Source organism: Rhinatrema bivittatum, chromosome 1 (genome assembly GCF_901001135.1).
Source record: "Rhinatrema bivittatum chromosome 1, aRhiBiv1.1, whole genome shotgun sequence".
Taxonomy (NCBI): Eukaryota; Metazoa; Chordata; class Amphibia; order Gymnophiona; family Rhinatrematidae; genus Rhinatrema; species Rhinatrema bivittatum.
The window spans coordinates 816895987-816909859 of NC_042615.1; the positions used below are offsets into that span (position 1 = coordinate 816895987).

Here is a 13873-nt window from a genome sequence, read left to right on the forward strand (position 1 = left end):
GCACCGCAATACATCTCCGGGCGACACGTAACCCTTTGGGCACCAATAATCCAGTGCGTTCAGAGCCTAAGTCCTCCACCCCAACACACAACAGACAAAGGGCAGCCTGTTCCGGTATCTTGCATTGTAATTTATAAAAAAAACAAACAAACAACCCTAGAACCCGGGTCCAAAATTGCTGTATAGGAGAGCAATCCCAGAAGCTATGACTGAGCGTTGCAATAAGTTCCCTGCATCTCCCACAGCTGGGACTCTCAATGAGCTGAAGCTCATTGAGAGGAGAGATTACAATTCTGTGTAAAATACGCAAATGTTGTTCTCTAAAGGGTGTGGAAATAATGGCGGGATTAAACTGTATCAAACAGTCATGTAGGTCCTCTCTCTCTCTAGATCTATCCCTACGTCGTAGCTCCATACCGATGCTAGCGCCTATATAGTACTATATTTGGTTATGGAATGAAGGAAATTATATAAAGTCGCCAAAGAGTGTTTCCCCCCTTGAAATAGACCGATAAGTCTTTGAAAGGGCCCCACACCTTGGGTAGAAGAATGTGCACTAAGCAGTGTGGAAATAAAACGGCGGAGTTGCAGGTAATGCAGGAAGTCTTGGGTCTGAAAGTTGAAATTTGCTCTACAACGTTGCAAGGAGAACATTTGCCAGTGTAGATTATCAATAAAAAAAAAGCAATGAAATTTATCCTTCCCCCATCATGGAAAGCCTTAGCAAAAAAAAATAAAAAAGGGAAGTATTGGCCCCTGCTAAGAACCCTGGGGTTCCCACAAATCGGTAGCCAGGATGAGTGTTTCCAAGGTAGAGACCACAGCTTGAGGAGAGTACGCCAACCATATTGCATAGATTGAAAAAGCACACTATTTTTGTGTAGAGGAGGAATTTCATCAGACCCAGCATGTAATAAGAAACCGAGCTTGTAGGGGCGATCAATAAGGGCCCCCAAGCCGATGTCAGCGAAGGTTGTTCGATTAAGTAGCCAGTCGCCCAGGGCTCGTAAGGCGCAAGCCACATTATGATAATGAATATTGGGGAAACCCCCTTCTCGTGTAGGCATCGATAATTTATGCATGGAGACTCTAGCCCTCTTAGCCTTCCATACAAATTTAGAACAGATCGAGAGAAGAGCCTGTAAGTCTTTACTGCGCAACACCAAGGGGAGCATTTGCAGTAGATATAGGAGCTTGGGGAGAAGGGACATTTTAAGCAAGGCTATGCGACCCATCAAGCATAATGGGAAACTTCATCCATCTCACTGTGCACTTTTCAAATTCTTTCATCAAGGGAACGTTGGCAGGATACCATTCCTTTGGATCCCTAGATGTCTCCCAACGGAGAGAAAGCGGTTGCCAGTGTTCATGTAAATGGCCCATAATATCCAGCATAACTGATTTTTCAAGGTTTAATTTGAAACCAGATGATAACCCATATTCCCTCAAAGAGATCTAGTACAAGGGGAAATGGCTTTTTAGTGCGTGGTATGACTAAAAGAATATCATCCGCAAATAAAAGGGCACATGGGATGGGGTGCCCTGATAGGTCACATGTGCCTGCAATCCTTCATGTAATTTCGCTAATAGGAATTCCATAGATAGGATGAATGAGAGAGGGCACCCCTGCCGCATTCCAGGATGTAATGAGATCTGGTTAAAAAACTTACCATAAACCTGTATCTTGGCCATGGGATTGCTATAGAGCAGGGGTCCCCAACCACCGGTCCGCAGACCAGGACCGGGCCGTTGGGGGGGGGTTTTGCCGGTCCGCAGCATCACCGCAGACCAGCACTAACTACTGCTGTGCTGTGCGCCGGATACACGCAGCAAGGAGATCAGTAGGGCCGTGGTGGAGCTCGCGTCACTACGGCCCAAAGAAAAAGGTCGCGTCTAAACGTGCAGGTGCTCCTCCTCCTTCCTGCCCGTGCAGCCCCGGAAGAAAAATGTTGCCGGAGCCGCGAAGGAAGGAGGAGGAGCATCAGCCGCGTGCAGAAGAGGAGCAGCGCGGCCCAAGAAGACCAGGGCCGCTGCAGAGCCTGGTGGCGACCCGTAAAGAAGAGGCCTAGAGGTGAGAGAGAGGCTGAGGGCCTGTAGAGTGTGTATGTGTGCGTGTATGAGATGAGTTGAGAGACTGTGTGTGGGAGTGAAGACCTGAATGTTTGCAGAGAAAGCATGTGAGAGCCTCTGTGTGTGCGAGAGTCAGACAGCATGTGCCAGTGAGAGACTGTGTGTATGAATGATTGTATGAGAGAGACCATGTGAGAGTGAGAGCCTGTGTGTATGAATGATTGTATGAGAGAGAGCATGTGCCAGTGAGAGACTGTGTGTATGAATGATTGTATGAGAGAGAGCATGTGCCAGTGAGAGACTGTGTGTATGAATGATTGTATGAGAGAGACCATGTGAGAGTGAGAGCCTGTGTGTATGAATGAGAGAGAGAAAGAGAGAGAATGTGAGAATGAGAACCTGACTGTGTGTTTGAGGGAAGAAGACAGATGGTGAGAAACGAAATAGAAAAAAAGACAATATAAAAGGAATTGGCAAAAAAAATAAGAAAGGGAAGGTGGGAAAAAATAGCCTGTGACCAACTGATTAGAAAACTAAGATCAGACAGCAAAGGTAAAAAAAAAAAAAATTACTTTTTACTGATTGACACATGCAATCTTTAAGAATGTGCAAGAGTACCACTTTCTCTATGCAGATCTCACAATGTACGAGATCAGCATGGAGGAACTGGAAGCCCACGGGGCCTGCACAGAGGAGGCAGCAGAATGGGCTTCAGTGTCAGTAGCAGCAATCGGCGCCTCCCCAATAGCCATGTGGCAGCAGTGACAGTGGCAGCAGAGGAATGAGAGAGGTTCTGAGGTTGCTGGCAAAAGAAAGAGAGGGGATCTCTGCCTTTAGTGTGTGCATGTGTATGAATGGGAGTCTGCCTAGGGGTATATGTGTGTGAATGCCTGAGGGTGTATGTCTGTGTATGAGAATGTATGGGTGTCTTCCTGGGGTTTGCTCATAGCCAGGGGAGGTCATGAGAGGGAAGGCGGCAGGTGGAGGAGAGAGATGTGAAGTTTGGAAAACAAGGGAAACAAGCCCGGTGCTCCCACTCATTCTGAACCTATGGTGAATTGAGTCACATTCACATTATAAATGTCATAATTAAATAAGTATGCACTAACATCCAACCCCCTCCATAACCCTGCCCCACCCCCGCCCTGCCGGGCCATGGAAAAATGGTCTTGTTTGAAGCCACTCCCTGGTGCAAAAAAGGTTGCGAACCACTGCTATAGAGTACCCCAATCGCTTGCATAATAGCCCCAGAGAAGCCATACAAGGTGAGTACTTAAAATAAGTCCTTGGAGACCCTATCAAAGGCTTTTTCTGCATCAAAGCCTACCAATACCAGCTCCCTGAAGACTCCTCGATGGCACAGATCTAGTAATATATAGAGCCGTCATAAGTTTAAACTAGAATGGCGGACTTTAACAAAATCCATCTGGCAGGTGATATAACACCGGGTAAAATATTTGCCGATTAGCTATTATCTTCGCATAGATTTTAATATCTACATTTAGTAAAGAAATGGGTCAGTAGGAAGACGGTATCTGCGGATCCCAGCCTGGCTTGGGTAGTACTACTCTATGTGCCATACACAAAGTATCAGGTATCTTGCCCTTTTGAATCATTTCGGCATACAGGTTTCTCAAATTATCTTGTATTGAAATAGCAAGCACTTTGTAGAAATGATTGGTTAATCTATCGGGCCCTGGAGCTTTGAAATTAGGCAATGTCTGAATAACCGAAAGCACTTCAGCACTCGATATGGGAGTGTTGAGAAACGCCAATTGGGAAGAAGTTAGAGATGGGACCTCTAGTTCGTGCAGAAATTGCCTTCCCACTGAAGGGTCTCCTTCTTCCCCCTTATACAAGGCTGCATAATAATCACAAACGAGATTGCTAATATCCTTACTGGCTGTTTTCAAGTTTCCCATTGGGGATTGCAGCCCTGCAACAAAAGCAGATCTACGGTCTCCACGTACCAAATTAGCAAGAAGCCTCCCCAACTTGTTTCCATAAAGGAACAGCTGATGTTTAAGAGACAACAGGGAAGAGGTTGCCCTCTTATGGAGAGCATCATTTAGTGTTTTCTGCAGGGAGAAGAATTTAGTTTTAGCTTTCTCCGAGGGATTAACCAAGACTTGCTGCTTTAACACTTTCAATTGATCAGTTAAAGACAAAATATCCCCATCTAATTTCCGTTTTTGAGCAGAGACGTAACTGAGAATATCCCCCCTAAGTACCACCTTCATCGTTTCCCAAAAAAGAGTGGGGGTATCCTTGTGCTTGGCGTTATTAATGGCGAATTCCCGCCAATGTGTTTTGTAAATCGAGAGTAAAGGATTTATCTTGGGTTAACCAATGAGGCATTTTCCAAAGAGACAAATCCCTTCCCCGTTTTGGCATTTGGAAATTGCAAGAAAGCGGGCAATGATCCAAGAGAATAAGGGATTCGATTTCCACCCTCGTTACTTTGGCAAAAAGAGTTTCTGAAATAAGCACATGGTCTAAGCGGGACTTTGAGTCTGCAGCCCCAGCAAAGTGGGTGTATTCCCGCTCTCCAGTGTGTAGCACCCTCCAAGTGTCTACTCATTGTAAGTGCTTGCACAGAAAGGATACACCCTTCTCCTCAATGAATGGACCGTGAGCTTTCAAGGGTGTCCTATCTAGTAGGTTATCTGCCACACGGTTAAAATCTCCACATAGAGTTATAGGCGCCGATTCAAGGGCACAAACTTGAGTAATTATGTCTGCAAAGAACTGGTGGTCATAAGTATTAGGGCCATAAATGGATCCTAAAATCACTGGTTTCCCATACAACAGGCCATGCATTAGAACGAACCTACCATTGGGATCCACATGTGAGGGTTGTAATTGAAAAGAGACAGATTTGTGAAATAAAATCACCACCCCGCTGCTATGTGAAGTGCCTGAGGCAGCAAAAATCTGGTTAATACCCAACTTTTTAAGTTTCAAATGTTCCCGCTGCGTTTCTCTTGTAAGAACATTAGAGAGCCCCTTAGTCTGTTAAGATGAGAGATGATTTTCTCACGCTTCACTGGCGTTCCCAAGCCCGCCACATTCCACGTGATGAGTTTAAGCGCATTACCCATATTGAACAAAGTAGAGAGAACTGAGCTCCCTACCAGTCCAATCAGAACCACAAGTAGAGAGGATAAACCACCCCATTCCATTGCTGGCTGTTATTGTTCCAGCTTATAAGAAATCATAGCCAAGAAAATAGACTATTTATTTATTTATTTATTTATAGGTTTTTGTATACCGAAATTCGTTAAGAAAACCTCACATCGGTTTCCATGGAACAAAAAGTAACCAACAGGGCTTTACAATGAAACTGATAATAGAACTGGGGAGGGGAAGGGGCGAGGGGAAAGGGGGTTGGAGGATGAGGGAAACCAAGGTTATGCTGTACAAATAGGTAAACGCAAAAACATAGTTAAATACAAGTATAGATTATGTACAATAATAAACTAGAGGGAGTGAATTAAGAAGGGGGGTTTTTGGTCGTAGCTGGAGGGCGGGGGGGGGGGGCAGAAAGGTGAAGGAGAATAGGGGGCAATTGAAAAAAAATGCAGTAATAGCTTCCCTATATCAAGGAGTTCTCTTGTTTCAAAAAACATAAGTCCCATCCAATCCCTTCTCCCCTCCCTCCCCCACCCTTTCAGTCCGTCTCCTACCCCTGAATACAGAACACCAAAGTATGCTCTCTGTCATTAGAGAGTATGAGAGTCTGCGAAGCACTCGGGTGCCTTCCCACCCTCCCTCGTGAAACAAAAAAAAACAAAACAAAAACCTTAAAAAAAACCTAAAGCTCATGTGCAACCTACATCAGGTAACTTCCCCCAGTCGCAGTTGGAAAATTGCCAAAAAAGCAAACCATGCAGAATATAGAAAACTAGAAAGAGAATCCCTTAACAATGAGCCATGACTTGGTGAGCTGAATGTGGAAACCGTAAGATCTCTATGGTCATCCAAGCTGTTAACCATAAGTAGTCTGAAACCGCTGATGTCTCCGGTACATCAGGGGCCTCCATTCATTGAATTCCAAAACAATAAGGTAACCAGTTCGGAAGCCTCCATTCTTGAGATCATGGAGAATTAAACTAACCAGTTCGTCTTCCCTCATCAAACGCACACGGACTTGCCGGAAGTATAAAAGGAAAAAAAAGGGAAGACGCTGTTCGGTGAGTCAGGATGAATTCGCTATATCCGTAGTGGCAGGAAGAGATGTTAAAACATCTTTTGCTGCTTGCACCAAATCGCATCATCGGATGCCCTGGTCAGACCAAATTTTGAGGTGGGCAGGATAAATTAAGGCAAATCTCACATGGCGTTTCGCCATCTCGCCACATACTGGCCCGAACTCTCGGCGCATGGATGACACACATGCAGAATAGACTTTATTTATTTATTTATTTATTTAATATACCGACATTCAATCGAGATATCACATCGGTTTCCAGATAACTAAAAGAATAGGGCTAGATCGGCCCTATTTTACATTATAAGATAAGTACTCGATGGCCCTCGTATAAAAGTTCTTTACGTTGTCTGTAAGCTTGTAGAATCTGTACCTACGAGCACAATTGAGAATTTTAGCCAGTGCCACCAGTGGTCGGGATTTATCCATTGAAATAGGACCCATATGGTGTACCCGCTAAATGCGAAAGTGATTCACTAAGTTGCCATCCCCAATTCAGTAGGCAGCCATTTTTCCAACAGTTCATGTAGTTTTTCATCTGAGATGGAATCGGGAAATCCAAGAAAACATAAATTGGCTCATAGTGAGCGATTCTCCAAATCATCGATCTTGTCTTCATGAGCCTTAACCAGTTTTTCTAGTTTGTCTAGCTTTACTGTGAGGGCTAAGGTATCATCCCTTCCCCTCAACCCATATCTCCCTCTCCTTTACACTCTATCCTCCCAACTAAATCGGGTTCATGTCACCCCGTACATATTCTATCTGCCGCTTCTACATTGAAAATTTTGCATGTACTGATTCAGGTTATCCCCATCATATCCTTTATACCTATCCTTTATACCTACCTTATTTTTGCCTAACTTGCTTAACTTACTTAACTGTTTCTATCACTAAGGTTTTTTGCCAAATGTAATGTTTGTTATAATGTTCCCCTCTTAAAGTTAATGTTACAATGTATAAATAGTACGACATCCAGTTATACTATTCCTCTGTTATAATGTGAACTGATGTGATGTACGCCAACGAATGTCGGTATATAAAAGCAAATAAATAAATAAATAAATACATCTTCTACCAGGCCTATACAGCCCTCCAAATTCTCCAGTCCTGCGATCTGGGAAGAAAGTTTGTTGAATCGGGGGTTTAAGGTTAAGACAACCACCAATGTAAGATCGGCCAAGGCGGAGGGAGTGACCCCCCTGATGATGTAGGTTCCTGAGTGGCGGCCATTTTCCCCTCAGTCAATGTGGGTTTCTCCTTCTCTTTGTAAATCGCATGGTCATTTCCAGTGTAACTCACTAGACCAAGCATGGAGGAGTATAGTTGGTCGTTTCCACAAGTTGCATTGAGCCGTTAGACGAGGGATGGATCCAGATGTTAAAGGATCCCAGGGTTAGGCACCCAGAGCCTCAGGCAGCACTTCTATCCCGGCTCACTGCATCACTTGACTCCTCCTTTTTTTTCTCATTAAAATGTGGAAGTTTGTGGTCACAGAACCACGGGAAAGCTAAGATGGCTCCATGGCGAATGCTATACATTGCTGCATGGAAGACTTGGGTTTGATTTCCTCTGCTCCCTGTGGATGCTGTAGAAGTAGTGCTCACAGACCCCAGAGGAGGGGGAAACGCCAGTCATGGCTCAATGGCTGGAAGAAGGGTGCAGATGACCTGGGCTCCTGAGAGGGCTGCTGCAATGCTTATAGGCAGGAAAGGTTTATGAATACAACGGGGGGAATTCTCCAGTTAGTCATGAATGAAGCCCTGTGGCACTGAAGCCCAATAACATAGTACTGTCGGCAGAAAAAGACCAAATGGTCTATCCAGTCTGCCTAGCAAGTTTCCCATGGCAGTAAATGCCGCTCCATGCAGGTTACCCCCATGCCTTATGATAAGGAAATTAAATACCGCTCTGCACAGGTTACCCCCACCCCTTATGATGAGAGTAAATACCTGCAAGCAAAAAACAAGCATCTGCCAAATCCATAAGAAAATTACTGCAGCCTTCTTGATAATTCAGACAATGCTGCTTGAATGTTCTTTGCTTTTGGACTTGGCCATAGAAGCTTTATCCCCAATGTCAGCGTATCAGTACCCCTGATCATAAAAGTCAAGGCTCAGCGTTGGCTCTTTCACAATCCAATACCCTGGTTTCACCCTCCCACCGTCCAAACGGAGAGCAATGTTGCAGTTGTGTCAAAATCACCCAGGCTAATTAGGGATGTGAATCGTTTTTCTGACGGATTTATTTATTTAGAAGCTTTTATATACCGATGAACGTTGGGAACATCTCATCGGTTCACAATAAACGAAATGCAGCTAAAAGAGCTTTACAGTGAAACAAAGAACAATGCGCATAAAATTGATCGGATGAAAATATCGTACAATAGTTTCCCATCTGTCAGGTATTGGGGGGGGGGGGGGTCGAAAGCGCTAGGAAAACCCCACAAAATTTTCATGTGGTTTTCTTATCGTTTTGGGGTGGGGGGAAGAAAGGGCACATAGAAAAACAACCCCCAAACCCACCCCAACCCTTTAAATCGAATTATTTAGAATCCCCCACCCTTCCAACCCCCACCAAAACTTTTCAAAAGTACCTGGTGGTCCAGCGGGGGTCCCGGGAGCAATCTCCCGCTCTCGGGCCGTCGGCTGCCACTAATCAAAATGGTGCTGGTGGCTCTTTGCCCTTACCATGTGATAGGGGCTACCGGTGCCATTGGTCGGCCCCTATCACATGGTAGGAGCAATGGATGGCCTGCACCATTTTTTAAGATGGCGCCAGCCGTCCATTGCTCCTACCATGTGACAGGGGCCGTCCAATGGCACTGATAGCTCCTGTCACATGGTAAGGGCAAAGGGCCATTGGCGCCATTTTGTTTACTGGCAGCCGACAGCCCGAGAGCGGGAGATTGCTCCCGGGACCCGCGCTGGACCACCAGGTACTTTAGAAAAGTTTGGGGGGGGGGTCGGGAGGGTGGGGGATTCTAAATAATTAAATTTAAAGGGTCAGGGTGGGTTTTTTTATTTTTCTTCGGCTCGGGACAGCCGAACAAAAGTGCTCAGAACTGCGGGAAACAAAGGTTTCCCGCAGTGGTTCTATGAACACGATACCGGAAACGAGTCCGGTACCGATTCACACCTCTAAGGCTAATTGGTTAAGGGTAGTAATTCCCCCATGCCTTCTGGTTAAGGGTACTTACTGCCACTCCCTGCACGTTAGCCCCACTCACCCTTGTCTTCATTATTATCCTCTGGCTTTTAGGGGCCCACAGTGTTTAGCCCACGCCCCTTTTGAATTTGTTTACTGTTTTCATCCTCACCACCTCTTCTGGAAGGGCATTCCAGGCATCCACCACCCCAACATTTCGTTATGTTGGCTCTGAGTCTTCTCCCCTCCTGGATTTTCATTTCCTGATCCCTAGTTCTACAGTTTCCTTTCCAACAGAAAAGATTCAAAGTTCGTGCATCATTAAAACCTTTCAGGTATCTGAAGATCTGTATCATATCCCCCCTGCACCTCCTCTCCTCCAGGGTGTACATATGCAGATCCTTCAGCCTCTCCTCAAAAGTCTTCTGATGCTGATCCCACACCATTTTGGTCTCCCTTCTTTGGACCACCTCCATCCTATCTCTGTCTCTTTTGAGATGAGGTCTCCAGTACTGACCACAATACCCCAGGTGAGGCCTCACCAAGGACCTGTACAAGGGGCATTATCTCCTCCTTTTCCTTACTGGTTATTCCCCTCTCTGTGCAGCCCAGCATCCTTCTGGCTTCATCGTCTTCGGATCGCCAGACACTAACACCCCAAGGTCCCTCTCTCAGGTTCTGAAGTCCAAAGGAGGAAGGATCACGGTTACAAATTAAAGAAAAACAGATGTGCCAGGCTGAGCAGTCAAGTCAGCTCATCTAAAACCAATAGCCAAACTGCTTCATCCCACCCTCATCCCCAGATCACTGGAGTCCCTGACGAGGACTGGGCTTAGCTAGCACAGAGCACTGCCCCTTCAGAGTGGCACGGACACCGTGCCGCCTTCTCAGCACGGGGCTGGCTCTCAGCAGCCCGGCTCCACTGGGGCGCACGTTGGTTTCATAACCCTACACCCTGTGATAAAGACCACAAAATCTACATAGAATCTACTGTAACTTAAGGCTGAAAAGGTCCGTTTCCCTCTCTGTAGATTCAGGGTGGATCAACCTCAGAACTATCCTAAACTGTAGCACCAAGCTTTCCCGACCACGCATGATCCCCGCAGACGTCACAGCACGCACAATGGTTCACAGATGAGGGGTGGCAAAAGCTCGTGTTCACATTCAGGCCAATACAGTAAAAGTCGCGGGCGAGCGCCCGCTCTCCCAGCACGCACACAGGCCACTCTCCTGTGCGCGCGATTCAGTATTCAAATGAGGGCCCGCGGTAAAAAGAGGCGCTAGGGTCACTAGCGCGTCCCTAGCGCCTCTTTTTTTGACAGGAGCGGCAGCTGTCAGCGGGTTTGACAGCCAACGCTCAATTTTGCCGGCGTCGGTTGTCAAACCCGCTGACAGCCACGGGTTCGGAAACCGGACACCGGCAAAATTGAGCATCTGGTTCTCAACCCACGAGCCGTGAGCTGGTTTAAAATGTTTTGTTTTAATTATTTTTTACTTTTGGGACCTCCGACTTAATATCGCCATGATATTAAATCGGAGAGTGTACAGAAAAGCAGTAAAAACTTTCCCGGTGCCGGCAGAAATTAAAATGTGTGGCTTGGCTGCACATTTTACTTAGTGAATCATGCGAGAATAACTAAAGGGCCATCAACATGCATTTGCATGTTGCGGGCGCTATTAGTTTCGGGGGGGAGGGGTGTTGGACGCGCATTTTTGATGCACTATTACCCCTTACTGAATAAGGGGCAGTGCGGAGCGCACTGTACTGTATCAGCCTGATTGTAGGACAGTCCTAAGGCTGATCCAGCCTGCTAAGAATCCCTTTTTTTAGGTGCAATTAGTGCAGCCTCTGTGTTGTTGCCCTTCAATTTCGGGGAGTATCAGCGGTTGCAGGGCTGCTCCTGTTTGCTCAGTGGCCAAAGAACAGGCCCAGCGTTGCCACCTGCGGCCGAAGAAGGGAGAGACTGGCCCTGTAAGTGCCAGTGTATGTGTGTGTGTATATGAGGGTGAGTGTGTGGGTGTGTGAGATGGTGAGTGTATAGAAGAGTGAGTGTGCCTGTGTGGGGGGGTGGGGGGTGAGAGAGAGGAAGCATGTGTGTGCGTGGGTGAGACAGGAATCATGGGTGACAGATACAGAGGAGGCGTGCATGTGTGAGAGAGACAGAGGAAACGTGTCTGTCTCCTTTGCGCACACACACGCACACTCACGCTTCCAGAGACAAGGAGAGCATATTTTGTTTGTGTCTCTGTGTGTACCCCCAGTTCACAGCAATCTCAGGGTGACTGGTATGGAGAGTGGGGGATTTGTTAAATCCTTATTGGTTTTAATTACTGGGTGGTGTTTGTCGTCTTCTGTTTTGAAATATTTTATTGATGTTAGGAAATTTTTTAAAATTTGTACAGGAACTTCTAATTTCTGAATATTATTCTATTCATCAGCTGTTTTGAAATGTATATTGTTTAGTATGCTTTTACTATTCTGATTGATTTATATTTCTTGATTGTATTGTTTTAAGGAATAGTGATGGTCTGCTTTTCCATCCTTGCACTGCATACAGAATCTGGCTTGTGCTTTCCAGTTCAGTTTTCGTGTGCATGTGAGAGAGAGGAAGTGTGTGTGTGTGTGTGTGTGTGTGTGAGAGAGAGAAAGAGAGAGAGAGAGAGAGAGAGATACAAAGAAAGTGTGTGTATGTATATGTGTGTCTCACCCACACACACTCCCTCTCCCTCGTCTCTCACCAACCATGTATGTGTGTGTGTATGAGAGCAGGAGCACAGTGTATGTGGGCATGCATGCTTCCACTGTACACCAATCTTAGGGAGACATAGGGAGAGCAGGAGATTTTTAAAATCCTTATTAGTTTAAATTATTAGGTGTTATTTCAAAACAGCAGCCACAGCAAATATTTTATGGATGTTTAGGAAATGTTAAAATGATATATAGGGGGGGCCACATACTCTAGGTAAGCCTCTGCCCTGTGAGTTGCACCTTGGTGAGCTGAGGGTTCAGCGGGTGGCTGCGGGAGGACTGGTATCACATCCCTACCCCTCACTGTCCCACGCCACCCTCAAACTGGAAAAGCGGGCAAGGCACCAACATGGAGAGCTCTTCGGGACAGGCACCTGAATCCGAATGCTGCTATTGTTAAGCCGCCTGGACTCTTATTTGGAGACAGGCTCCAAATCCCCCCCACTATTAAGGATAAGGATTAGGGTGAGGGCCCACAGCGTCTGTGTTAAGATCCTTCAGCCTGCGGGGAAGAGGAAGCGAAAGCAGCGGCCACCGCCGCTTACCGTCTGAGATGGAGGAGGTCTGATGGGGGGGGAAGCAATCGGCCCTTCGTTTACTTGTAACAAGAGAGGCCGGGGCCTGCCGAGCGCGCTCCCGCATTGGCTGCACCGGGCAGGTGGACGGGACAGTCCCGGAGCCTCCCGCCGTGCTTAACCGGTTTCATTAAACGGATCGCAGCCCGGTGTCAGGCTTGCACGGTCCCCGCTGCGCTAAAACCTGCTGCAGCTCCCTCCCGTAACTCCCCTGCGGGCAGGGGCGGGGCAAAGGTGCCGCCCGCTCTATGGCTGCGGACGGCGCCGTATGCTAAGTAGGGGGCGTGGTTACGCATCCCGGCTTAAAACTCCCGGCGAAAGATCCTGAGATTGTTACATTGTGGCACCCTTTGCGGTGTTGCCGAGCTCTTTGTAGCCATTGTTTGTTACAGGTTTGCTTTGCTGGCCTATTGCCTGTGTTTTCTGTGAGGACGCGGGCTCGGTGTTCTCTCACCGTGAGCTCAATGGCTGCGAGCATGAGTGGGGGAGTGGGGCCGGCGGGCTGGGAAGGCTAAGACTATACTTTCAGGGATCATTTCTATAGTTGGTAACTGGAGAAATGTGCACGAAAGTGATTGGTCTCGCTACCCACGAGGAGGAGCTGCAGTGTTCTCTCCTGAGCGTGAAGCAGGCTGGGAGTATTGCAGCGATGCAGTCGCTCCCAGCTATTGATGATCGTTCCTCTTCCCCTTTCGGGGGAGCTGGAGGGAGAGAACGCAAGCTGAGTGGTTAGCGCCTCTTATTACTGGTGAATGAAAGATTTATGGTTGGATCATAGTACAGTCCTTGATTAGAAACGCACAAGGTATAGACTTTCTATCTACATGTATGTGTGAGTGACCAGGATTAAATATCTTAAGGTACTAATTAGGGATCTAAGCTAAGGAAGAACTCTGTACCCAAAACTTGTAACTGGTAGATTTACATAAATGTTGAAAGGAGTTGCATAGCTGAAGAAACTTCTGTTCTGGGAGCACTCTTTTTTTTATGCTCAGGGCCCTGGACAGTGAATTGAGAGATTGTCCCCCAGGCAAAGGAGTAATTCAGCAACGGGCATGGTGTAGACTGCTGCTAACAGAGAGAGTGTGGAACTATCCAGTCTATACTGTATCAAGAGCTGTATTA

The 13873-nt window shown here is 46.7% G+C and overlaps 1 non-coding gene across 1 annotated transcript; it reads left to right on the forward strand.

Annotated features, from left to right (window-relative positions):
* Nucleotides 1–13261: 13261 nt before the first annotated feature.
* LOC115082755 lies at nucleotides 13262–13478 on the forward strand. Its single transcript, XR_003854250.1, has one exon. It is a non-coding gene; the product is annotated as a small nucleolar RNA U3 (small nucleolar RNA).
* Nucleotides 13479–13873: the final 395 nt, after the last annotated feature.